At 36.5% G+C, this 25,825-nt stretch overlaps 1 pseudogene; it reads left to right on the top strand.

Annotated features, from left to right (window-relative positions):
* On the top strand, nucleotides 4,164-25,567 carry LOC102174018 (annotated as a pseudogene).

The following is a 25,825-nucleotide window of genomic DNA, read 5'->3' as shown; positions in this document are numbered from 1 at the left end:
ACTTACCCATTCAGAATATGACTCAATCAATCTAATGGCTTCTGAATAATCAGATAAACAATTCTAAATTTCTCAGCTAGGGTAGGAGTGGACAGGTATAAATTTGCGGAAAATGTGGCAGAGTCAGATCTATCCCAGAAAAAAATAAATAAGCCCCTTTCTTTAAAATCTTCTTTAAAAATGTAGGATCAGTCTGAGTTTACTCAAAAAAAGAATTTTTTTTTTGAACTACAGGTCAGGTTCTTTCTTAATCTGAATTCCTTACAAACAACCTACACAGAATGTTATTTTAGAATTGGCCTGGCATGTACTACATAGCAATTTGTCTTTAAAATATATATATTCCAGTAATTTCAGATTCTCTGGGATTTTACTCTATGGATTTGGATGCGTAATCAGGCTTTAGTTAGATTTATGATGTTTTACAGATTTTTTGATGTTTATGATGTTTTATAGATTATAAATTAAGATTATGTCACCTGAGAGAACATCCTGATAATTTTCACATTTTCTCTAATAATGATAAACTGACTGTAGTATGGATGATCCTTCTTGTGGCTATGTGAATAATAACATTATTATTTCTGTCATTCCTATGGGCTTATTTCTACATCAAAACTACTGACTAGACCCTCAGGGACAAAACACATTAGATGGAGGTCAATGATTTCTGTCTATGATGTACTAGGAAATGGGTTTTCCCACTACTATATAATTAAATGTTAGTTATATTGCCTCTCTAAGAAGAATTAATTGTTTTCTTACTCCCAAGACATTGGCAATATATTATTGAGTACACAACACAGAAAAACATAAATTGCCTGAGAAATATCCTATGGGCAGGAAAGATAAGCAAGTCGCTGCAATATGTACTCCAAAAAATATAACAAGGATCATAGTAAAAATAAATAAACTGGTTTAGAGAATACCTAAATCAAAAAAAATAAGCTGTTAATATAAATATTGACATTAAATTTGTTGCCAGTGAGTGCTCAAAATGAAATGAAAAGCACATGATTAGAAACTGGACAAAAGGTAAGTCTTGTTATATAGTATCAGAAAGCTTAAAGAAAGTGTGTACTATGACTACATGTAATGAAGTGTTTGTAAGTGACAAGCTTGTACATCTAGCTGAGATTTCTAAGCAAAGCTTCAAGATACTGACTGGTTTCTTTTGCTGTTTATAGTAAAACGTGAGAGTAGAGACATTAAAATGATGAAAGAAGTGTTAAACAAAAGGTAACCTGGACTTGATGACTTATGAAATTCAGTCTGTCCAGATTGCAAAGGAAACTAGTATTACGAGACTAATTGTAAAACAAAACAAAATGCTCTGGAGAAAAAGCCAAGTGTGTGGTTATCAAATCTTTTGCTAATACTTTAGAAAGATCAAAGATCAGAATATTCAGTCACACAAAAGACTCTTTGGAGACACTGAAGGTGTGAATCATTCAAACCAGAGGGAGTGGTGGAAGTTCCACTTTATCCCAATTTCGTTCTTTGAAACACAGTGTCTATAGTGTTATGCTAGATCTGTCATCATTATATTTGGGGAGCAAATAACTTGTTCCTTAGACTCAAAGGAGAGGGATTATGCTCCATAATGGATCATATTCAGAGCTTCTCCCATACCTGACTGAGATGATACAAAGGATGAGATTTAGGATTTTGAAATCATGTTGTAATGTGTTGAGACTTTTAGAAACCTAAGGAGGAGGTGAATATATTTTGCATGTGTGATGAATATGAAATTCTGGGGCCCAGAGGATAGACTGTGGTTAGCAGAATAATGACCAACAAAGACATCTAAGCCCTAATCCCCAGACACTGTGAAATGCCAGCACACATGGTGAATTTTAGTGAGCTTTGCAGATGTTATTATAATTAAAAACTTTGAGGTGAAGAGAATATCTTGCATTATCCAGGTCTAGCCCATCTAATCACATCCAAAATTTCTTAAAAGCAGATAACTTTACCTAGGTTCAGAGAACCAAAAACATAGCAAGATGAGAAGAAATCAATCTGCTGATGCTGAATTTGGAATGGAGGAAGGGGTTGGAATGCAGAAACTAGGGGAGAAATGCACCAGGGAATGCAGGCAGCCTCCTGAAGCTGAGAAAGAAAAAGAAACAGATTCTTCCCCTAAGCCTCCAGAAAGACATGCTGGCTGTACCAGCACCTGAAGTTTAGTTCATCAGACTTCTGATCTAACAAGTAAATTTATAAAGTTTAAAGTTCTGAGTTTGTAGTAAGTTGTTACACCAGTAATTTAAAAAAATAACTAATTAATACAAAATTAAATTCTATGATTCTGTCCTTCCCATCAGGAAGGAAAATATTTCTTTATATTAACAGGTTCTATAGAGACATGGTGATAAGAAACAGAACACCTTAAGACCCAATACTCGTTTTATAAATGGATCACTGGAATGATCTTCTTGTTATAGCTCATAGACACAAATACCGAAAGCTAAAATAAAATCAACCTGAGAAATAATAATTCAACAAGAAACCATTTGATTTGCAACTCAAACACTGACTCCAAGCAGGTTCGATCCCTGGGTCAGAAAGATTCCCTGGAGGAGGGAATGGCAAGCCACTCCAGTAGAGAGTTCCGTGGACAGAGGAGCCTGGTGGGCCACAGTCCATGGGGTCACAGAGAGTTGGACATGGCTGAGTAACTAGCACTTTCAATTTCACGTTCTTTCAAGTGCTAATTACCTCTCCTCTAGAAATTTTAAGACTTTCCAGATAAACCCCCTTTTTGTGGGGTTCTTTCATCTCATATCTTGAGTCTCACAATCTGTCATAAGAAATTTTCAGAAATGAAATAAGGAAATATCTCTCCAGAAATTGAAACTTTCCAAGGCTCCTCTCAGCCTGCAGAGCAAATATTTATATAACCACAGTAAATTTCTACTCATACTCAGAGGAAACTGTGTTCCTTCAGGCTTTCATGCTTTTTCTCATTGCTCTCTAAACCTAGATTCCCCATACATACCTTTTATACTTGACAAAATAATAGTCAGTACTCTCTGCACCAACACCACTTTGTGAATATCACTTCTTTACTCTCCCAGGGAGATTTGGTCTGTGTTCTAAAGGGACTTACAAGGGCTTCATAACCAAAATTGTCATGACTAAAAGTAATGCCTCCATCATGGACACGCAGTATCCATTTCCGTTTCCTTTTCTAGATTTTTGAATCTATATTTTTCCTTCATCTCTTTCCTCAGTGTCCAGGAAATCAAAGCTTATATCACTCATAGAATCAATGTTTTGCTTAGAACCTATATCCAAATCCTTCTTAAGAGAGATTCTCCTCTCATTTCAGGTCAATAGATTATTGATATCATGAAAACAAATCTATCCCATTACATACATCTTCCCCTTCCTGCTTCTAATTTGATGGGAATTTCTGATAAGATTTTTTTAACATCATATATCTCAATTTAAAAAGTAGGATACAAAATGAAGTTCAGGAGAAGGTGCTTAGAGGATAAATTCTTTTGAAGAGTAAGTTTTGAGGAAATGTTGAAGAAGTGAGAGGAATAGAAGGAAGGACACAAATGTTCAGAAAAGGAAATGATCATAATTCAGAAGCAATATTCTCAAAGGAAAGTGACTAAAGCTATACTAAACTGACTGACGTTATACTCAAAGGATGCTCATGTTCATATAAAGAGGGAAAAAGACAGGAATAACTTCAGTCAAAAGAACAAAGGTGAGCTAAATGAAATGGAGCTAATAGAATAGGTGTAAAAATATGCAGAAAGAAATGCTTAGAATGCTCAAATAAATCAGAATGTACCTGTGTTGACAACATGCTGCTTTCTTATCTGTAAACTCCCTACATCCTAGGTAGTTTCCTCTTACCCTAGAGCCAGAGCATTTGCAGTGATACTGGGGTTTATTGTACAGAGAAGCACAAAATCATCTATGCTTTTCTTTATCTATTTGCTTTCCAAAGCCTCTGAACTGGAGATTAGCTTGCAGAGGAACTGCTAAGGCAGACTCTTGGAAACAATCTTTAGCTCATAGTCATTGTGACCTTACCAAGTGGTAGTTATATTTTAACTACTTAATTGATTCTGTCCCAGATATGAGGGAGAGTTACCTCTGATGTTAAGGAAGCTTATGAAGAAGGTTTGGATTTTATCAAGATGTCTAAGAGATGGGCTTTTCTTCTTGTGCTTTCTTTTTATTTCAGCTGTGACTTCTGTGAAAAGGTGCTGGTGTGTCCAGTGGAATAGAGTGACTGGATCAATTTAAAACAATTTTGGATGAACTTGCTCAGAGCGATCATGAAGTGACTGTGCTGGCATCTTCAGCTTCCATCCTGGTGGATCCCAGTAAACCCTCTGCCCTTAAATTTGTGTCTTATCCTACATCCTTCACTCAGAATGAGCCTGATTTGTGTTTTATGAAATAGATCAAGATATGGGCATATGATTTACCAAAGAGTACGTTGTGGGCATATGATTTAAAGATGCAAAAAACATATCACAAATATTCTGATACTGTTCAAAAGCTCTGTGCAGATGCAGTTTTAAACAAAAAAACCTTATGAAAAAACTGAAAGAGTCCAGATATGATGTTGTTCTTAGAGATGCAATTTCTCCTAGTGCTGTGCTGCTGGCTAAACTGCCTACCCTACCTTTGGTCTACAGTCTTCGATTTACCACTGGCAATACATAAGAAAAATTCTGTGGAGGGCTTATAATTCCTCCTTCCTACATACCTATTATAATATTTTAACTTAAGTGACAAAATGGCATTTATGGAGAGAGTGACAAATATGGTTTATGACCTATATTTTGACTTTTCATTTGAGACTTTTAACAAGAAGTGGGATAAATTTTACAGTGAAGTATTAAGTAAGTCTGTACATTTTCCCTCCAGTAGATGAAAAGAAATCTTATATTCTTTGTGTGGGTTAGAGTGGTATAATTTTTATTTTCTTATGTTTAGTGTCAAAATGGAAATATAATAACTTCTTAGTCAAAAGGTATCAACTATTCAGGAGAGTGTGCAAAGTAGTCTAGAACTCTGTGACACTGGAAATGTTTCTCTATTTGACAGTAATAGTCCTCTATGTTAATATTCTTGAGGCTTATTTATTTTGAAAGTTATGTATGCACTGCACTTTTTATAAATTATAATCTATTATTTATTTCTGTAAAAGCAACTATCCTAAAACTCACAGTTTATAAGAGAAACCATGCTGTTTGTTCATGACGCTATGAATCAGAAATTTGGGCTGGGCTTAGGAAAATGTCTCCTCAGTGGGTTTTGCCTGGGCTTAATCTTTATGATACTGTTAGTTACCAGGCGTGGCAGAAGTGGAACAGTCCAAGAAAGTGTCACTCACATGGCTGGGGTTTGGCAGATTAGCAGGATACTTTGATTGTTTCTTCCAGGTGACCTCTCCAACAGAAAACCTTGGACCTTTTTGGATGGTAGCAAAATTCTAGAATAGGTTGTATGAAAGTTATAGGTCTAGATTTGAAATTCACACAAAACGACTTCTGCTACCTTCTATTAGTAAAACAGGTCAGGCAGCAAATTCAAAGGGTGAAGAAATCGCCTCCACCTCTCAATAGCAATAGTTACAAAGAGTAATAGCCATTTTTAATATGCTATAGTAAGAAACTTCATTAAATATATTTAAAAATCAAATGAAGGTTAGTCATGAGGAAATATCTTTTAAACCTGGATGAGTTTAATATATATATATATATATATATATATATGTACAAAGCAATCTGATATTTTGTATAAACTTTGTGTTTACTTTTCTTTAAAATTAAACATTTCTATGTCCCAAAGATTCAGACATGACTGAGCGACTGAACTGAACTGAACTGAACTGATGTTCCTTTTAGCTTTCAGAATCAAAGTTCCTGACATCTCTCTCTAGATTCAAATCTTCTACTATTTTAATCTCTCTAACATCTCCATCATCTAGTCTATTAAGAAGAAAAATTGCTTAGCTGTGGATGAGTTTCTCTGAGAGTTATCTAGTATTATTCCTTCTCTCTCAATGGATTAAATGTCATTTACTAAGTAAACTTCTAGTCTTTCCCATTTAATGCTTTCCTCTATTTCCTTGGAATTGATCACTTAGGAAGGCTTTCTTATCCCTCCTTGTTCTTCTTTGGAACTCGGCATTCAGATGGATATATCTTGCCTTTTCTCCTTTGCCTTTAGCTTCTATTTTTTTCTCAGCTATTTATAAGGCTTCCTCAGACAACCATTTTGCCTTTTTGCATTTCTTTCTGGGGGGATGGTTTTGGTCCCTGCCTCCTGTACAATGTTATGAATCTCTGCCCATGGTTCTTCAGGCACTTTGTTTATCAGATCTAATCCCTTAAATCTATTTGTCACTACCACTGTATAATCGTAAGGGATTTGATTTAGGTCACACCTGAATGGTCTAGTGTTTTTCCCTATTTTCTTCAATTTAAGGCTGAATTTGGCAATAAGGAGTTAATAATGTGAGCCACAGTCAGCTCCCAATCCTGTCTTTGCTGACTATATAGAGCGTCTCCAACTTTGGCTGCAGAAAATATATAATCAATCTGTTTCGGTATTGACCATCTGGTGATGTCCATATGTAGAATCTTCTCTTGTGTTGTTGGAAGAGGGTATTTGCTATGACCAGTGTGTTCTCTGCAAAACTCTGTTAGTCTTTGCACTGCTTCATTTTGTCCTCCAAGGTCAAACTTGCCTGTTATTCCAGATATCTCTTGACTTCCTACTTTTGCATTCCAGCCTCCTATAATGAAAAAAAACAAAAAAACATATTTTTTGGTTAGTTCTAGAAGGTCTAGTGGGTCTTCATAGAACCATTCAAATTCAGTTTCTTTGGCATTAGTGGTTGGGGCATATACTTGGATTACTGTGATATTGAATGGTTTGCTTTGGAAACAAAGAGATCATTCTGTCATTTTTGAGACTGCATCCAAGTACTACATTTCAGACTCTTTTGTTGACTATGAAGGCTTTTCCATTTCTTCTAAGGGATTCTTGTCCACAGTAGATATAATGTTCACCTGATGAATTAAATTAACTCATTCTAGTCCATTTTATCCACTGATTTCTAAACTTTCAATGATCACTCTTGCTACCACCTGTTTGACCACTTCCAATTTACCTTGATTCATCATGGACCTAACATTCCAGGTTCCTAGGCAATATTCTTTACAGCATCAGACTTTACTTCCATCAGCAGTCACATCCACAACTGGGTTTTGTTTTCACTTTGGCTCAGGCTCTTCATTCTTTCTGGAGTTATTTTTCCACTCCATTTTATCCATTAGCATATTGGGCACCTACCAACCTAAGGAGTTCACCTTTCAGTGTCATATCTTTTTGCCTTTTCATACTGTTCCTGAGGTTCTCAAGGCAAGAATACTGAAGTTATTTGCCATTTCCTTTTTCAGACTTTATTTTCTTGGGCTCCAAAATCATTGAAGATAGTGACTGCTCCATGAAGTTAAAAAACACATGCTCCTTGGAAGAGAAGCTATTACAAACCTAGACAGCATATTAAACTAAGCCTAGACATATTAAAAAGCAGAGACATTACTTTGCTGACAAAGGTCAGTGTAGTCAAAGCTATGGTTTTTCCAGTAGTTGTGTATGGATATGAGAGTTGGAGCATAATGAAGGTTGAGCTCCAAAGAACTGATGCTCTTGAACTGTGGTGCTGGAGAGACTCTTGAGAGTCCCTCGAACTGCAAAGAGATCAAACTAGTCAATCCTAAAGAAAATCAGTCCTGACTATTCATTGGAAGAACTGATGCTGAAGTTGAAGCTCCAGTACTTTGACCACCTAATACAAAGAACTGACTCATTGGAAAAAACCCTGATGCTAGAAAAGACTGAAGGCAGGAGGAGAAGGGGATGACAGAGGATGAGATAGATAACTGGATGGCATCGCCAAATCTTGGAGATGAAGTAGAGGAATCTCTGGGAGTTGGTGATGGACAGGGAAGAAACCTGGCATGCTGCAGTCCATGGGATTGTAAAGAGTCGGTTAGGATTGAGTGACTGAACTGACTATGGAAACCTAAAACATCAGGGATTAATATTAGAATATTAAAAAACATCAGGGGTTAATATTTAATTATCAATGTTTGCTTTGATTCTATAGCACCTGCAGTTTGAAAATTAAGCAAAAGATGAGAGTCCAATAGATTTTTCATACCTGAATGATTGCTAATCTTGATTCTATGAGTGTATCCTTTCAACAACAAATATTTATCGAGCTTTCTCTTCATTGCTGTTGTTTACTAATTTGAGGAGCAGAAGGAAATTAGTAAATATTTGTTGAGAATTTACTCTCTTCCAGGAAATCTAAGACCATCACATTTATTAATTCATAAGATAGAGACATAGAGATCTTATTCATAGGCAATATTATTCTCATTTTATACATATAGAAACTTAAGTAAGGTAACCTATTCAAGTTTTCATGAGGAAGAAGTGACAGAGATGGCATTCAAACATAGCAGTCTGGCCTCGGAGTAACCACTTTGCATATTGCGATATATGAAGGAAAAATAGGAGACTCTAATTTCAAAACTCCATCTATGATTTGGAGAAATATGGTAAGCATCAAGTGCACTACAGTATAGAGAAGGTTAGTTGCTCTTCATTGTGGTGGTCTTCATAACAGACGTTCTCCGTATCACTCAACTAAGCAAACTTCAGTTGCCAAGAGATGTTCCCTCACTACCTTTTACTCAAATATATATATCTTTGTGTTTGGAAATTATTGTAAAAATTTTGGAAACCATCCTTAGCAGAAATTCTTTGTTGCTCTCAATGGCTAAGAAGGTTTACAAGGTTGATTTAAGATTACATATACATTGTATATGCAATATTCAAGATTAAGATTACATATATATTATATGAGGTTATAGAAGGTAAAGGCTTGAAGAATAGAACCAAGACCAAAGTCTATGAACAAATCTGCTAAAAATTAACCAAGAATCACAGGTCATAGAAAATAAACTCTTAGATGAGGTTCCATAGCAGGGTCATGCGAGTTCATGTGAAGTGACAAAGGGCATCACATGCCAAACTGTCAGTGTAGAAAGCTGGTTGGTGAATGAAGTGGGAGGATGATTAGGCCTATCTAAAATAAAAGACTAAGCAAGTAATCCAAAGACTAACGTTTCTAAAATAAATAATTCAGAGATTAAAGTTTCTAAGATAAAAGTTAATCAGGAATCATAGGTCATAGAAAAGCAGCTTGTAAGTGAAGTAACATAATAAGCACATGCACAGCAAAGTGAAGGAAAACATGGTAAAGTATAGCAAAAAATCAAAGTAGAATGCTGGGCTGTGAATAGAGTGTATGTGTGAAGATATATTAGGCAAATAATCCAAAGTCATAAAAAAGCTTAGAGAAATTTTAGGTAAGTAAGGGGACAGAGGTGCAAGTGACTGGTGCAAATAGACTTTTGCAACCAAGGCAGGTTTTCTAGCCTGGCTTTCCAGAACGTTTATGTCACTCCTTAAACAAGGAGCCATCACAGATGTTGATACCCCAGAATGTCTGGCTTTGAAAACCAAAGGGGCTTACATTCAAGAAAACAGGAGACTCTGTAAACAGAAACTGTTCTCAAAGGGTGTACACAAAATCTCACATAGTTTGAGTGCCAGCAAAGTCAGTAACCCACAGAGATGTTATGGGGAGGGAGGTGGGAGGGGGGTTCATGTTTGGGAATGCATGTAAGAATTAAAGATTTTAAAATTTAAAAAAAATTAAAAAAAGTTAAAAAATAAAAGAAAAGAAAGACACCTGGGTAAGAACCACTTGCTGATCTTGGAGCATCTCCTGGAGAGGCATTGTGCAGCTGGGACTACACCTGGGGATGTGGCTCTGGTGGTAACCATTTTTGGGATCTCCTTCCATCATTCTGACACCAACCCTGGCTAACACCATTTTAGAATCCTCCTTCTAAACTATTAGCACCAGGACCTTCCCCTGCCAATGGGTTCATGGCAATCACACAATGCTGGGTTCTCCCTGGAAGATGGGATCCTCAGTTAGTTTAAAAAATGTTTAAAAGGTCAGAACATTAAGTAAAAATGCACAAATATCATGAAAGTGATACAAATCTAATGCTATACAGTGGAAAACAAGAAGATCATTTAGAATGCAATATTCGTCACATATGTAAGTAGTTACAGAAGGAAATTGACTTAGAATTAAATCTATTAGTGAACTTGCAACATGTGATGCAAGAGTTAATCTTTAATAGTCACATGAACCTAGAAAGAGTCAAAGGTGCCAAGGGAAGAAGTTATTATGAGCTATATAGGTTTCTCACTTGCACGTGTTTTTCCCTCTCTTTTTTCTCTACATATGTTTGTTCAAATTGTAAAACACTGGCATTATTTGTTCATCTTGGCCAATGCAGAACTGAAACTTTATTGGTCTATCTTCTAAGAAAAAATAGATATATATTCACAAGTTCCCATATATTCCTTTCCCTATTTTCTTTTTCAGGAAGACCCACTACATTGTATGAGTTGATGGGTAAAACTGATTTTGGTTGATAATAAGCTATTGGGATTTTGAATTTCCCCAATCATTCTTACCAAATTTTGATTTTGTTGGAAGACTCCACTGAAAACCTGCCAGACCCCTGCATAAGGTAAAATTTTGATCTTGAAGAGAGTTTTTTCCATTCCCAGCCCAAATACTGTCTTATGGAAATGACATGGGCAATATATAAAATTTCTTCACTCCATTCCTTCATTTACTGTGTGTTTCATGTTTCACTATTACTTAATATTCTGGGGTATAAAAAGTATGAAAAGTCATAAAAAATATGAGAGAAGTGCAAGATTATATGGATATAGCCACTATGAAAAAGTCTTCCAACACACGAGAAATAATAATTTCTCAACAAATGTGTATTCTTTGTCTGCCAAATGCCAAATTCTATACTCTTACAGAAGAAGGAAGGGTGGAAGAGAGAGACACAATGGCAGTCCTTGGGAATCTTACAGACTGGTCAGCCAGAAAAATATGAATGTTAAACAATTACTTATAATAAAGTACAAATCAAAAGATACATAAGATTGAGGTGATGTGGGAGTGATCTCATATTTTATTAAAGTAAATTGCAATGAAATATCTAAAAGAATAAAATTCTGATAATGCCATATTAAAATTGGAAATATAGGAGAGTATTTAAAGACTATGGAACTGATTGACTGAACTGAACTGAACTGATGGAATCTGGTGCTTTAATATATGGTACTATGATAGGTAGGAAATATACAAAAAGCAGATTCTGCCATAGTGCCTTCCTATAAAACATGGATGCATGAGAATAAAGGAAGAAATGTATGGTGTACTTTATGGGCCATAACTACTGAGAATAAAAATAATCCAGGTTAATAATCCAGATACATAAAGCCCTTGGGCTTCCCAGGTGGCGCTAGTGGTAAAGAACCTCAGGTTTAATCCCTGGGTCATGAAGATCTGCTGGAGAAGGGCATGGCAACTCACTCTAGTATTTTTGCCTGGAGAATCCTATGAGCAGAGGAATCTGGCAGATTATAGTCCATAGCATCGCAAAGAGTCAGACAAAATTAGAATGACTTAGATCACATGTACATGAAGCACTTACACAGTGCCAAAAATATAGTGATTCCTAACTATTGGCCACCATGACTTAAAACTTTTGACCAAAGGAATTTGCCTCAGAAATCAAAAACAGAAGAAAATATTAAAATAATATTTGAAGTTTTAAGCAGTCTCAACAGTATCTACACTGGAGGGATTCCTTCTGTTGTGTGTGTGTGTATACCGTCAAACTCATGATATTTTGTCCCAAAACCTTTGTGAATGCACTTCAGTATTTTTTTCTGATCTTATCTGAGGTGAAAGAACTTCACAACACAAAATAGGCCAAAATCATTGCATCCTGATAATACAATTCATGAAAATAAGCCTCTCTCAGGAATTGGTGCTAGTGGCAAAGTACTGAGCCGCCAACACAAGAGATGTAAGAGTCACAGATTGGATCCCTGGATTGGGAAGATCTCCTCGAGGAGGACATTCCAGTATTCTTGCCTGTAGAATCCCATGGTCAGAGAAACCTGGCAGACTATAGTCCATAGGTGTGCAAAGAGTTGGAATCTAGTGAAGTTACTTAGCACTCATGACACAATGCCTAATTTCATTAGGTATAGTTCTATTTCAATCATGTAAACTGCCTGATTGCTTTAATACCATAGTTGGTAAAGAATCTGCCTGCAGTGCAGGAGACCTGGGTTTTATCCCAGGGTAGGGAAGATCCCCTGGAGAAGGAAACAGAAATTCACCCCAGTATTCTTGCCTGGAGAACTCCATGGACAGAGGAGCAGGGCAGTCTACAGTTCATGGGGTCAAAAGGGCATTGAAACATGTATACTATCATGTAAGAAACGAATCGCCAGTCTAGGTTCGATACAGGATACAGGATGCTTGGGGCTGGTGCACTGGGATGACCCAGAGAGATGATATGGGGAGGGTGGTGGGAGGGGGATTCAGGATTGGGAACTCATGTACCCCTGTGGCAGATTCATGTCAATGTATGGCAAAACCAATACAGTATTGTAAAGTAAAAATAAATTAAAAGAAAAAAAAAAAGAATCAGACATGACTGAGAGACTAACTTTCAACTTTCACTTTTCAAGCTGCCTGATCTCACACCAGGTTTGGAAACAAATATAGTAATGTAAATAGCAAGGAGGAAGTGCCTGGTTTAGTATTAACCTGCACAATGTTGTTGCTGTTCAGTTGCACGGTCATGTCCAACTCTTTTCGACCCCATCAACTGCAGCATGCCAGGCTTCCTTGTCCTTTACCATCTCCTGGAGCTTGTTCAAACTCATGTCCATTGATGCAATGATGCCATCAAACCATCTCCTCCTCTGTCGTTAGATCTCTTGCCTTCAATCTTTCCCAGCATCAGGATCTTTTTTGATGAGTCAGCTCTTTGTATCAAGTGGCTAAAGTATTGGAGTCTCAGCTTCAGCATCAGTCCTTCCAATGAATATTAAGGATTGATTTCCATTAGAATTGATTGGTTGGATCGCCTTACTGTCCAAGGAACTCTAAAGAATCTTCTCTAGTGCCACAATCCAGTTTAGTCCAGTTCAGCTCAGTCATGTCCAACTCTTTGTGATCCCATGGACTACAGCATGCCAGGCCTCCCTGTCCATCATCAACTCCCAGAACTTGCTCAAACTCATATCCATTGATATCGTGATACGATCCAACCATCTCATCCTCTGTCATCCCCTTCTCCTCCTGCCTTCAATCTTGCCCAGCATCAGGGTCTTTTCTAATGAATCAGTTCTTTTCATCAGGTGACCAAAGTATTGAAGTTTCAGCTTCAGCATCAGTCTTTCCAATGTATACTAAGGACTGATTTCCTTTAGGATGGACTGGTTGGATCTTCTTGCAGTCCAAGGGACTCTTAAGAGGCTTCTCCAACACCGCAGTTCAAAAGCATCAATTCCTCTGTGCTCAGCTTTCTTTATAGTCCAACTCTCTCATCCATACATGACTTCTGGAAAATCCATAGCTTCGGCTAGGTAGACCTTTGTCAACAATGTCTCTGCATTTTAACATGCTGTCTAGCTGTCTAGCTTGGTCATAGTTTCTGCCAAGGAGCAAATGTCTTTAATATCATAGCTGAAGTCACCATCTTCAGTGATTTTGGAGACCAAGAAAATAAATTATCTCACTGTTTCCATTGTTTGCCCATCTATTTGCCATGAAGTGATGGGACCAGATACCACGATCTTAGTTTTCTGGGTCTTGCATTTTAAGAAAGCATCAAATCATTGATGTTCAGGCTTCTTTATGGTCCAGTGATAAAGAAACCACAAGCCAGTGTAGGAGCTACAGGAGATGTGGGCTCAATTCCAGAGTCAGGAGATCCACTGAAGTTTTTCAGTAGCTCAGTCGTGTCTGACATTTTGACACCCCATGGACCGCTCCACGCCAGCCTTCCCTATACTTCACCGTCTCCCAGAGCTTGCTCATACTCATGTCCATTGAGATCGTGATGCCATCCAACCACCTTATCCTCTGTCATCCCCTTCTCCTGTCTTCAATCTTTCCCAGCATCACGTCTTTTCTAATGAGTCAGTTCTTTGCATCAGTTGGCCAAAATATTGGAGCTTCAGTTTCAGTATCCATCCTTCAAATGAACATTCAGGACAGATTTCCTTTAGGACTGACTGATTTGATCTCTTTGTTATCCAAGGGACTCTCAAGAGTCTTCTCCAATACTACAGTTCAAAACTTGCATAATAGGATCCACATTTTTAAATGTAGATGACAGTTTTCTGTAACTTTATGTCATGAACCATTATTAGTTCTAGATAGCTGGATCAGATGTTTTACCCAAGTAGTCACCCTCTTATGGTGTAAAACCCACCAAAAATAAATAGCTTACAGGCAAAATCTGTCACATTCATTGTGTATCATAGCATCAGTATCCTTAAAATGTCTGGGTTAAGATCAGAAATAAAATCAAATTTATACTCAACATTTAAACATCCCATATAAAAATAGTGATAATATATGATATTGCAATTTCGTTAGGTTTTGAATAAAAATAGGGTGAAATAAGCTATGGAAATTTTGAAAAGCTATTTCCTTAACAGAGATGAAATGAACGTAGCCTACCCAGTGTTACCAGAGCATGAACTAGGTAGAAAACAGAAATAAAATTTTAAGACAAGAAAAAAATACTTTCAGCAGTCTTTGTCTTTTTCAATTTCTGTAATATCATGAGAAGTTTAATAGATCAGAGTCTTAGCTGAGGCTTAAATTTAGGGAACTTGTGGGTATTGGGAATTTGAAACACCAATAAATAAATAATAAATCATTGTTAATAAATTGAGAGTTCTTATTTATTCATATAGAGATGATTTAACTAGAGTGCTTTTCTTCTTTTGACAAGCAATTATATGTAAACTCTTACTCTGTTTATATTATCATGAAAAAGTGAAAGGGAAAAGTATTAGTTACTAAGTTGTGTACAACTCTTTGCCATCCCATGGACTAGAGCCAACCAGGTTCCTCTGTCCATGGAATTCTTCAGGTAAGAATATGGGAGTGGGTTGCCATTCCCTTTTCCAGGGGATCTTCCCTACCTGGGAATTGAACCTGGGTCTGTCTCCCACCCTGAAGGTGGATTCTTTACTATCTGAGCCACAGGGAAAGCCCATCACCTTTATATTATCATACTTAGCCTTATAATCAGGAAAGCCTATATATCAGAAGACCTGTCCTGAAAACTGCTAAGAAGAAAAGTAAATCAATTTAGTAACGAATACATTGGACAAAGAATGACATATAAATTCAAGAAGCTGAGCCTCAGACTGTTTTTCATTCTATTTGAGGAATTCTGTAAGGAGTTCAGGTCCTTTTAAATGCCTGTCTTTTGTCAACTTCTCCAAAACAAATCAAGAAAGAAAAAGAAAAAAATAGTAATAATAACTTGATCTTGCTAGGCTAGGATTGTTTAACTTATTATAGGAAACAAGACAGCACTTTGACAGAGTTTCACCAATTTTCAGTAAAAGGAAATCAGAGAAAGATAATTCTAAGGTGTTGAGTTCTGGTTGCTGATATTAAGGAGAGCTTAGTAATGTACGGAACAGTTTGGAATTTAGCAAAGTTGAAGGGATAACTTCGGATTTCTGGACAGAGTAAGGTCCTGAATCTTGTCCTGGTGAGCAAGCCATATGTTTTAATAAGCATACTATTTTACTTGTGTGCTCATATACTCCTGTCATCCTGGGACAAGTTACAAAGCCATTGTTTCTGGATCTTAGTGATATTTAACAGAGAATGAGAAAAAAATTCCTGGCCCTGCTATTGTTTGAGATATGGAGTAAAAATTACATTGCTTTCAAAACTCACTGAAGAAAATCAATGTGTTTTCACAATGTGAAATATTCTTCACTGGAGACTTTCATTTTAGTGACATCCCGTGTTAGTAAGTGATAAATAAAGCACCATTCTTGTTAGTAGTCAATGATAATACATTGGTTAAAGAAAAAAACTGCATATCACATCACTTTCTAAATGGTTTTAATAGTATATTAGAAGATGATGCTATTCTAGCAATTCTCTCTCTTTAGAAATGTATGTATTCATGTTCTTCAAACAAACTAAAGAAAGAATGAATGAAACGAAAACCCTCTCTCTGCTGATTCCCCATCATAACAGAATGAACTATTTGTTTTCAGGAAATCGAAGAGTTTGTCCAAAGCTCTGGAGAAGATGGCTTTGTAGTACTGAGTTTGGGGTCAGTGGTTGAAAACCTTCCAGAAGAAAGGGCTAACATGATTGCATCGACCCTTGCCCAGATTCCACAGAAGGTCTGTTAAATTGCCTTTGTACTGAACAACAACTTGAATGAATCTCTTTAAAGTCTGGAGTGGGTCCATTAGAATGGTTTTTGCAAAGGGGAGAGAAACAGAGAATATCATGACATGGTTAGATCAAAATGAATTGGTATATCTGGTTTTTCTTTGGGAGTTGAATTTTAAAATGGAACAAGGGAGACATATGTGCTTAAATGTTCCAATTCAAGTTTTACTTTGTTCTGAGAGACATTTATATCTTAGAGATTATGTTTCGTGTTCTAGTGCTATTAAGTTAATAGTAAGAACACAAAAACATCCAAATCTTGTCCCACAAATCACAATGTTTCCCAGAGGACCTCCTGGGGGGACTGTGGGAGTTCTGAGCAGCTGAGAGGTATCCTGTTGCAGTTCAATTGGTAGTTGCACTCAATATTCAATATTTAAAATAGAATTTTGAAAAAGACTGAGTTGGAGCATAAAGATTGAAACCCTTCCTCCTACTCCTGCTCCCTCTTTTACTAAGATAAAAACAACATGTGTCTTAAAATCAGTCGTTGAGGAAAAGATCAAGAGAGAAGCCTGGAATCCAGGGTTTTTTCCTGTTAAAACAGAAAAAGATGACAGGAAGGGGCATGGGCTCCAGCTTTAAGGTCTCTTAGCCCTGCCCATTGGAGAAGGTGATGGCACCCCACTCCAGTACTCTTGCCTGGAAAATCCCACGGACAGAGTAGCCTGATAGGCTGCAGTCCATGGGGTTGGGAAGAGTCGGACATGACTAAGCGACTTCACTGTCACTTATCACTTTCATGCGTTGGAGAAGGAAATGGCAACCCACTCCAGTGTTCTTGCCTGGAGAATCCCAGGGATGGGGGAGCTTTGTGGGCTGCCATCTATGGGGTCGCACAGAGTCAGACACAACTGAAGCGACTTAGCAGCAGTACTGCCCATTAGCAACTTGACCTAATCAACATACTGTTCTGACTGACTGGATTAACAACTATTTCTCAGAGGTGGGGAGGAAGAGGAGAGGTAAAAACTGGAAAGCATGGAAGGTTCAGTGTTAGCGGAGAAAAAATTAGACAGACGCTTCCTGCTAAAGTCCTGTAGTTATTTATGGTAGTATAAATCCATCAGTACTCGTTCATTAGCTGTGAACTACTTGCCTCAAACTACCCCAAACAACCCTTACTATTTTCATCTTTGAGAAACTGGAATCAGGCTGACAGCCTTAACAAGTATTAGATAGCTACCTACCTTAAACAAACAAACAAACAAAAAGCCTTACCCCACTAACTATACAAAAAAATCTTCATGACCCAGATAATCACAAGGATGTGGTCACTCACCTATAGCCAGACATCCAGGAATGCAAAGTCAAGTGGATCTTAGGAATCATCACTATGAACAAAGAGAGTGGAGGTGATGAAATTCTAGTTGACCTGTTTCAAATCTTAAAAGATGATGCTGTGAAAGTGCTGAACTCAATATGCCAGCAAACTTGGAAAACACAGCAGTGGCCAGAGAACTGGAAAAGGTCAGTTTTCACTCCAATCCCAAAGAGTGGCAATCCCAAAAAATCTTCAAATTATCAAATAATTGCACTCATTGCACATGCTCGGAAAGTAATGCTCAAATTTCTCCAGCCAAGCTTCAATAGTATGTGAACTGTTAACTTTCAGATGTTCAAGCTGGATTTAGAAAAGGCAGAGGAACCAGAGATCAAATGTAAACATACCCTGGATCATCAAAAAAGCAAGAGAGTGCCAGAAAACCTCTACATTTGCTTTGTTGACTATGTCACAGACTTTGACTGTGGGGATCACAACAAACTATGGAAAATTCTTAAAGAGATGGGAATACCAGACCACCTGACCTGCCCCCTGAGAAATCTGTATGCAAGTCAAGAAGAAACAGTTAGAATTGGACATGGAATGACAGAATGGTTCCAAATCAGGAAAGGAGTACGTCAAAGCTGTATATTGTCACCCTGCTTATTTAACTTTTATGCAGAATACATCATGAGAAATGCCAGGCTGGATGAAGCACAAGCTGGAATCAAGATTGCTGGGAGAAACATCAGTAACCTCAGATATGCTGATGACACCATCCTTATGTCAGAAAGTGAAGAAGAACTAAAGATCCTCTTGGTGAAAGAGGAAAGTAAAAATGTTGGCTTAAAGCTGAACATTCAGAAAACTAAGATCATAGCATCTGGTCCTATCACTTCATGGCAAATAGATGGGGAAACAATGGAAACAGTGAGAGATTTTATTTTGGGCTCAAAATCACGGCAGATGGTGACTTCAGCCATGAAATTAAAAGTTGCCTGTTTCTTGGAAGAAAAGCTGTGACCAACCAAGACAGCATAATAAAAAGCAGAGACATTACTTTACCAACGCAGGTCCATCAAGTCACAGCTATGGTTTTTACAGTAGTCATGTATGGATGTTGAGTGTTGGTCTATAAAGAAAACTGAGCACCGAAGAATTGATTCTTTTGAATTGTGGTGTTGGAGAAGACTCCTGAGAATCCCTTAGACTGCAAGGAGATCCAACCAGTCAGTACTAAAGGAAATAGTCCTGAATATTCATTGGAAGGACTGATGCTCAATCTGAAACTCCAGTACTCTGGCAACCTGACGTGAAGAACTGATTCATTGGAAAAGACCCTGATGCTGGAAAAATTGGAGAAGGGAAGAGAAGGGGAGGGCAGAGGATGAGATGGTTGGATGATATCCCCTACACAATGGACATAAGTTTGAATAGGGTCTGGGAGTTGGTGATGGACAGGGAGGCCTGCTGTTCTCAGTCCATGGGGTCGCAAAGAGTCAGACATGACGGAGTGACTGAATGAACCACTAATCTAGGATTCAGGGTTATTTCATCCCATTGAGAAATGAGAATTTCAGCATCAGTGATTTCTTTGGGGTGGGCATAGAATCACTGATGCATTCTAAATTAGTATTTTCTATTGTAAAAAATGCAATTAGATCTCTTAACAGCACAAACTGGTAATTTGCTTATTTCAGTTTATAATGATCAATGAAAATTAATGCGGTACTCTCTTTTTAAAAAGAATTATTTCTTTTATTATTCTGCAATTCCTAGCTTTGTACAAAATATGTGCATGGGTAATTCCACTATTAATACTTTTGGAGGAAAAAATGAAACAATGTCTTATAATTTTACCCTTCAAAGATTATAGGAAGTGATTTTCCAATATGCAGCGTAAAATAATTTATATTCTCTCTGTTGGTTGAAGAAATTTTATCTCATTATACCACATAGAAGAAAGTATAATATTGCTCACAAAATAAAATAGAAAGATACCCATTTCTATCAAAATGGTTCTTGGAAAAAGTAACCATAAGCAAATCTTCACTGATTTCTCTCAGAAACTGCTGAGCAAGCAAAGTATTTTCTAGATTCAAACCACAAGTTTGTTATATAAGATAGTCATATGAAATGAAGTTGCAGAAATTTCAGTCAACTTTTTGTATACACTACAGTTCTGATTGATTCCTGAATGCTTTTAACTATCAAATTACATTATTTACAACCTAATTTCGCTCAAGTCTTTAGAACTGGTCATAGCATAATGTAGTAAACAAAATGATAGTTGATCAACAAGGTCCCAGATTTTTGCTACTTTGATTTTTGTTTTGAACTATTATTTAACATTATTCAACATTCCTGAGTAGAAATGTCCACATCTGTTCATTGAAAAAAAGTGGGGCAAGATGAATTCTTACTAGATTTTAATTTCTAAAATGTTCTGAGCCTGTGATCTTATTAGTGGAGTTGAGCCTTTTCTTGGTCATAGTAGGTTGTGTGGAGATTTAGTGGGAAGAAACCAGATACATTAAGAAACAATGCTAAACTTTGTAAGTGGACCCCACAGAATGATCTTCTGGGTAAGAAGGTGGCAAAAAAATACTAAATTCTAATTAAGAGAAAATCTCAGGGACAATAGCGGAACAGCAAGGTAAAACATCAACACCAGATAACAATTATCTATTGCTTATAAATTTTCAATAGCTTCTTGACTGGTCATCTTGTCTTCCCACTCTTTTATCTCAGCTCTACTGCTATTGTAGTACTTTTATCTAAAAGGATATAAGAAACATCCATACTTTTCCTTGAACTTTCAGTAACTCACATTGCCTAAAAATAGAAGTGTAGCTGATAAAAGATGACTTTGTAAACAGCACATCTATCATTTTTCCTCTATTGCCAAATGCCCCCTGAGATTCTCCATACATTATCAGAATGAATCATTCCCTCTATTCCTAAGAAACAATGTTTCTTCATCTCCATGATTTTGAACATGGTGTTCTCTGAATCAAGAATCAGTCCACACTTGTCCTCTAGACAAAGCAACTCTGCACTAACATCCCCTCTAATGTATAGCTTTCCTTCATTTCCTCAGACAGACTTCCTTTGGAAATTCACAAAAGTTTACATGATCCCATGAGCATAGCAATCCTCAGCAGAAAGCATTGCTTTCTTTATTGACTTATACTGTCAATTTATATTTCTAACCATGGGACTCAGAATTTATTGTTCTCATTGAAATCTTTCTTAGGTTACCTGAAAACCAAAGCTTTTATCACTCATGGTGGTGGCAATGGCATCTCTGAGCCATTTACCATGCGATTTACCATGGTGGGACTCCCTGTTTGTTGATCAACCCGATAATGCTCACATGGAGACAAAGGGAACATCTATTAGACTTGAACACAATGTCAAGTGCAGATTTGCTCAATTCATTGAGGACTGTCATATATGACCCTTCATGCGTGTAACATTTCTTTAACTTAATAGTGTCTATAGATAGATAAGTTCTCTTTTCAACAGTGAATATGAGTTCCTTTCCCTTATTAAGAAGATAATTTTAAAATACTTAAAATTATACAACCAATCAATTTTACTTTTACATTCAACCAGTTGTTTCAAAGTTTATTTTAATCCTATTGATTTAATGAGCAACTGCTGCTGTTTAGACTCTAAGTGGTATCTGACTCTTTGCCACCCCATAGACTATAGCCTGCCAGGCTCCTCTGTCCATGGGATTCCCAGCCAAGAATACTGAAGTGGGATACCATTTCCTTCTCCAAATGAGCAACTAATCAGTGTAATAATTTCCATGCCAAAAAAAAAAAAATCTGAAAGCTCTATAACATATTGTAACAAGTATGCATTTATTAGTGTATGACAGAATCCATACAAGGGCTCCCTGATGGCTCAGTGGTAAAGAATCTGCCTGCAATGCAGGAGACATGGAAGACATGGGTTTGATCCCTGGGTTGGGAAGATCCCCTGGAGGAGGAAATAGCAACCCACTCTAGTATTCTTGTCTGAAAATTCCCACAGGCGAAGGAGACTGGTAGGCTACAGTCCAAAGGGTCACAAAGAGTTAAGACACAACTGAGCAACTGAGCATACACAGGACATCCATAGAAGACTGAAAATTGAGAAAGGAATTATCATTCAATGCTTAGAATTTCTGAAACTAAAAATACTAAGAATTGCTGATCTTCTTATCTCTATAGGTTTGCTTATTCTGAACATTTTACTTCAATAGCATCATACAATATGTGTTTTCTTTTATATAACTGACTTCTTTTTTTTAATTTATTAATTTATTTATTTTTTAAATTTTAAAATCTTTAATTCTTACATGCGTTCCCAAACATTAACCCCCCTCCCACCTCCCTCCCTTAATTAGCAAAAAAGTTTAGTTAGATCTATATTGCAGCATGTACCAGTACTTTTTATTATTGAATAATATTCTGTACTATATCCATACCATATCACAGTCTAATTAATACATTCATCAATTGATGGACATTTCATTTTTTTTCTCACTTTTATCTATAATGAAAAGAAGCTACAAACACTGTTATACATGTTTTTGTGAACATAGCTTTTTATTGCTTTTTGGTAGCTATCTAGATATCATACACTGGGTCATGGGATAATTTTATATTTATGAGAAACTACCAAACTGTTTTCCAAAGGGGTCACATTCTACATTTTCACCAACAGTGTATGAGGGTTCTTTTAATCTTCCATATTGTTGTCAACACATGCTATTATCTATTATAATTTTTATTTTAGGCATGATAATGAATATATTCTCTCTGTGGTCTTGATTTACATTTTCTTTATGGCTACTATGCTGCAAATATTTTCATGTTTCTATCGGCCATTTTTATCATTTTAGAGACATGTCTTTTCCAGTCCTTTATCCACTTTTTAACTTGGTTGTCTTTTTTATTATTAAGCTATTAGAATGCTTATGTGTCATATATACAAGTCTCTTTCAGATATATGTTTTACAAATATGCTCTCCATCAGTATGTTACTTTTCTCTTGCCAGTGTCCTCTGAAACACAATCTTTTAGGAAAATTGATAGAATACATCTTTAATAATTAAATATTTCCATACTTTACTGAATCTGTTAAAACTGTTAAAATTTCCCACAAAGGAAATATCCAGCTCAGATGTCTTCATCACCAAATATGTCTAAATACTTAAGAAAGAAATACGACCAATCTTATGCAAATTCTTCTAGATAATGTCAAATATATTAGGTCTTTTCAGGTCATTTGATGAGGCCGTAATCCTTACTATCAAAACAAGGCAATGACATTACAGGAAAAACTATCTTTTAATACAAATCCTTCCACAAATCAAATGCAGAACTAGAATGCTATATAAAAAGTACAGAACATCTTGATCAAAATGGGCTTATTCCAGGATTGAAAGTTTGTTTAAATGTATAAAAATGAATACAATTCAATAAATTGTCAACATAAAAGAGAAAAATATTATGACTAGTCCAGTGATTAAATAATTGATAAAAATCAACATCCATTAGTGATATCAAAAGAAATATTTTGCAAACTAAAAATAGAAATTACTTTAATCTTACAATAGATATATTAAAAAAGCAATACAAATGATTACACTTCCTGACAAAATATATACTGCTTTATCCCCTTCATTAGAAATCAAGAAAATATAAATTAAACCTCATTTTTACTTCATCATAAAAGCTAAAATTTGAGATTTATCACAATCAAGCATTGACAAGAATGCAGAGAAATACGAACCTTTCCATACTGCTGATGAGGACACAAATTAATAAACCACTTCAGAAAACTGTTTAGTAATATTAAAGAGATCTAAACATGCATGCAGCCTTCTCTTAGCAATTCCACTCTTAGATGTATAACTAATAAAGATGTATAAATATATAAACCAAAATACATATATCAGAATAATTACACCCCCATGACCAAAAAGCTGTTAGCAATCCAAATGCCCAGTGATCAAAGAATGAATAAATAATTGGTGGTACTGTCAAACAAGGGAATACTATACAACAGTGGAATCAACCAACATCTACACAAGTCAGACACAAATAACTACATACCATGTGATTCCAATATGTACACAAGTTAAATCATTGTATGGTGTTAGAGATCAGGCTAGTACTTAATCTGGGGAAGAGAGAAGTGACTGGAAGCTTCCACCAGGAAGGAATGCCTATCAGGAGTTTATAATACTCTATAGCCTGATCTGGGTAGGAGTTATATTTGTGTTTCACTTGGTGAAAATTTTCTAGCTTATTTTAGTTTTGAGCTGTTTAATTGAAATTGTGCAGCTTTCATGCATGCTTTATAGTTAAGGGTTTATTTTAGAATATATAACAAATTTTAAAATGTCTACAGAGTAAATAGGAAAATAAACAAATGAAGAAACAAACAAAAACAATGGAAGAATTGCCATTGACTACTATCTTAATGTGATCAAGAAAAGACACTCTACCACTCTGAACATAATACTGAGACAAAGTCTTTGATCAAAAACCTGAAACAAGCTCCAGGGTATTGTGGAGAAGAATGTTCCAGAAGAACAAAAGGGACTGCAAGTTCAATGGTGCTAAGGTAATAAAACATTTGCAACATCAAGAAACAGCTAGAAGGCCAATGTGCCTACAGCAGAGTGCCTGAACAAAGTGATCAAGGAAGGGATTACCAGGGGTCTGAGCATGTAAGATACTATGGACCAAAGAAGAGATTTGGGTTTTATTCTAAATGTGATAAGAAGCCAGATGGAAATTTTGAGTAGAGAGATGTAATTACCTAATAGGTATCTCCAAAAAGTAATTTTGTCCACTGGTAGAAAATAGATAGTGGAATGGAGAAGAGTCAAAGCACCTGGACTGGTTAGGAGTCATTTCATTTTTTATTACACTATTACTCTGTTCTATTATACTTCCACAAGAACATCATCCTGAACTCTCCTTTCCACTGTCCAACTTACAGTGTTTGGAATGGCTCTTATCAATTCCTATGGTAGAAAAGATTGAAGTTTCCCACATGACCTTCCATTTTCACTTTTTAAATAACTATCAATCATAAAATTTCAATTTAAAAGTCAAACTTTTAATGAGGATCCAACTAAAAATAGACTACTACTTCTGTAATTGTAGCTTCCCTTGTGGTTCAGCTGGTAAAGAGTCTGCCTGCGATGCCAGAGTACCTGGATTCAATCCCTGGGTTGGGAAGATCCCCTGGAGAAGGGAAAGGCTACTCACTTCAGTTTTCTGGTCTGGATAATTCCATTGACTGTACAGTCCATGGGGTCACAAACAGTTGGACAGGACTGAACAATTTTCATTTTCACTTTTCTGTAATTCTACGACATTTACTTTGAATAATTTATATGACTCTTTGAAAACCATCTATGCCATTGGTATACTTAAGCAAAGTAGCTTCCTTTCAATGTTTGTAACTTTGTACTTCTTTAGATAGAAAGAAAATGCTACGAGGCTATCAAGAATTCACCATGATCAGCCTGTAAACCCCTGAACTGAACAGTCTTCTGGATTGAGTTTGCCACATGCCACAGAGGAGCCAAGTACCTGAGGCCAGTCACCCACGAACTCACCTGGTACTAGTACCACTCTCTGGACATGACTGGGTTCCTGCTGGCCTGTGTGGCAACTGTTGTATTTGTCATCACAAAGTGTTGTCTGGTTTGTTTATGGAAGTTTGCTAAAACAGGAAAGGAGAAAAGGGAGTATCTGTATCTGAGAACTGTAGCAAGTTTACTCCATGGATGGAACTCATCTAGCAAGAAGGAATTATAAGGATCCTGTCCTCCTGTGACAAAATGGCTTTTCACAATTCAGCATCTCAGATTAAAGTTTGTTTTCAAGGGATTTTCTGTTTAAGAATTTAAATAAGTCATGCCAAGAGAAAAGTTGGTGAAAAATAAAATAAACATGAAATTATATGGGTATATATTGAAATTTATTATTTTAACTCAAAAGTTATACTGAAAAGTGCTGGGAGCCAGCATGGGGAATCCCGCCCATGGCAAAGGTCATGAGGAAAGGGGCCTGACA

This window comes from Capra hircus, chromosome 6 (assembly GCF_001704415.2).
Source record: "Capra hircus breed San Clemente chromosome 6, ASM170441v1, whole genome shotgun sequence".
Classification (NCBI taxonomy): Eukaryota; Metazoa; Chordata; class Mammalia; order Artiodactyla; family Bovidae; genus Capra; species Capra hircus.
The sequence above is the reverse complement of the archived record's forward strand: the minus strand, read 5'-3'. Positions and strand labels throughout refer to the sequence as shown.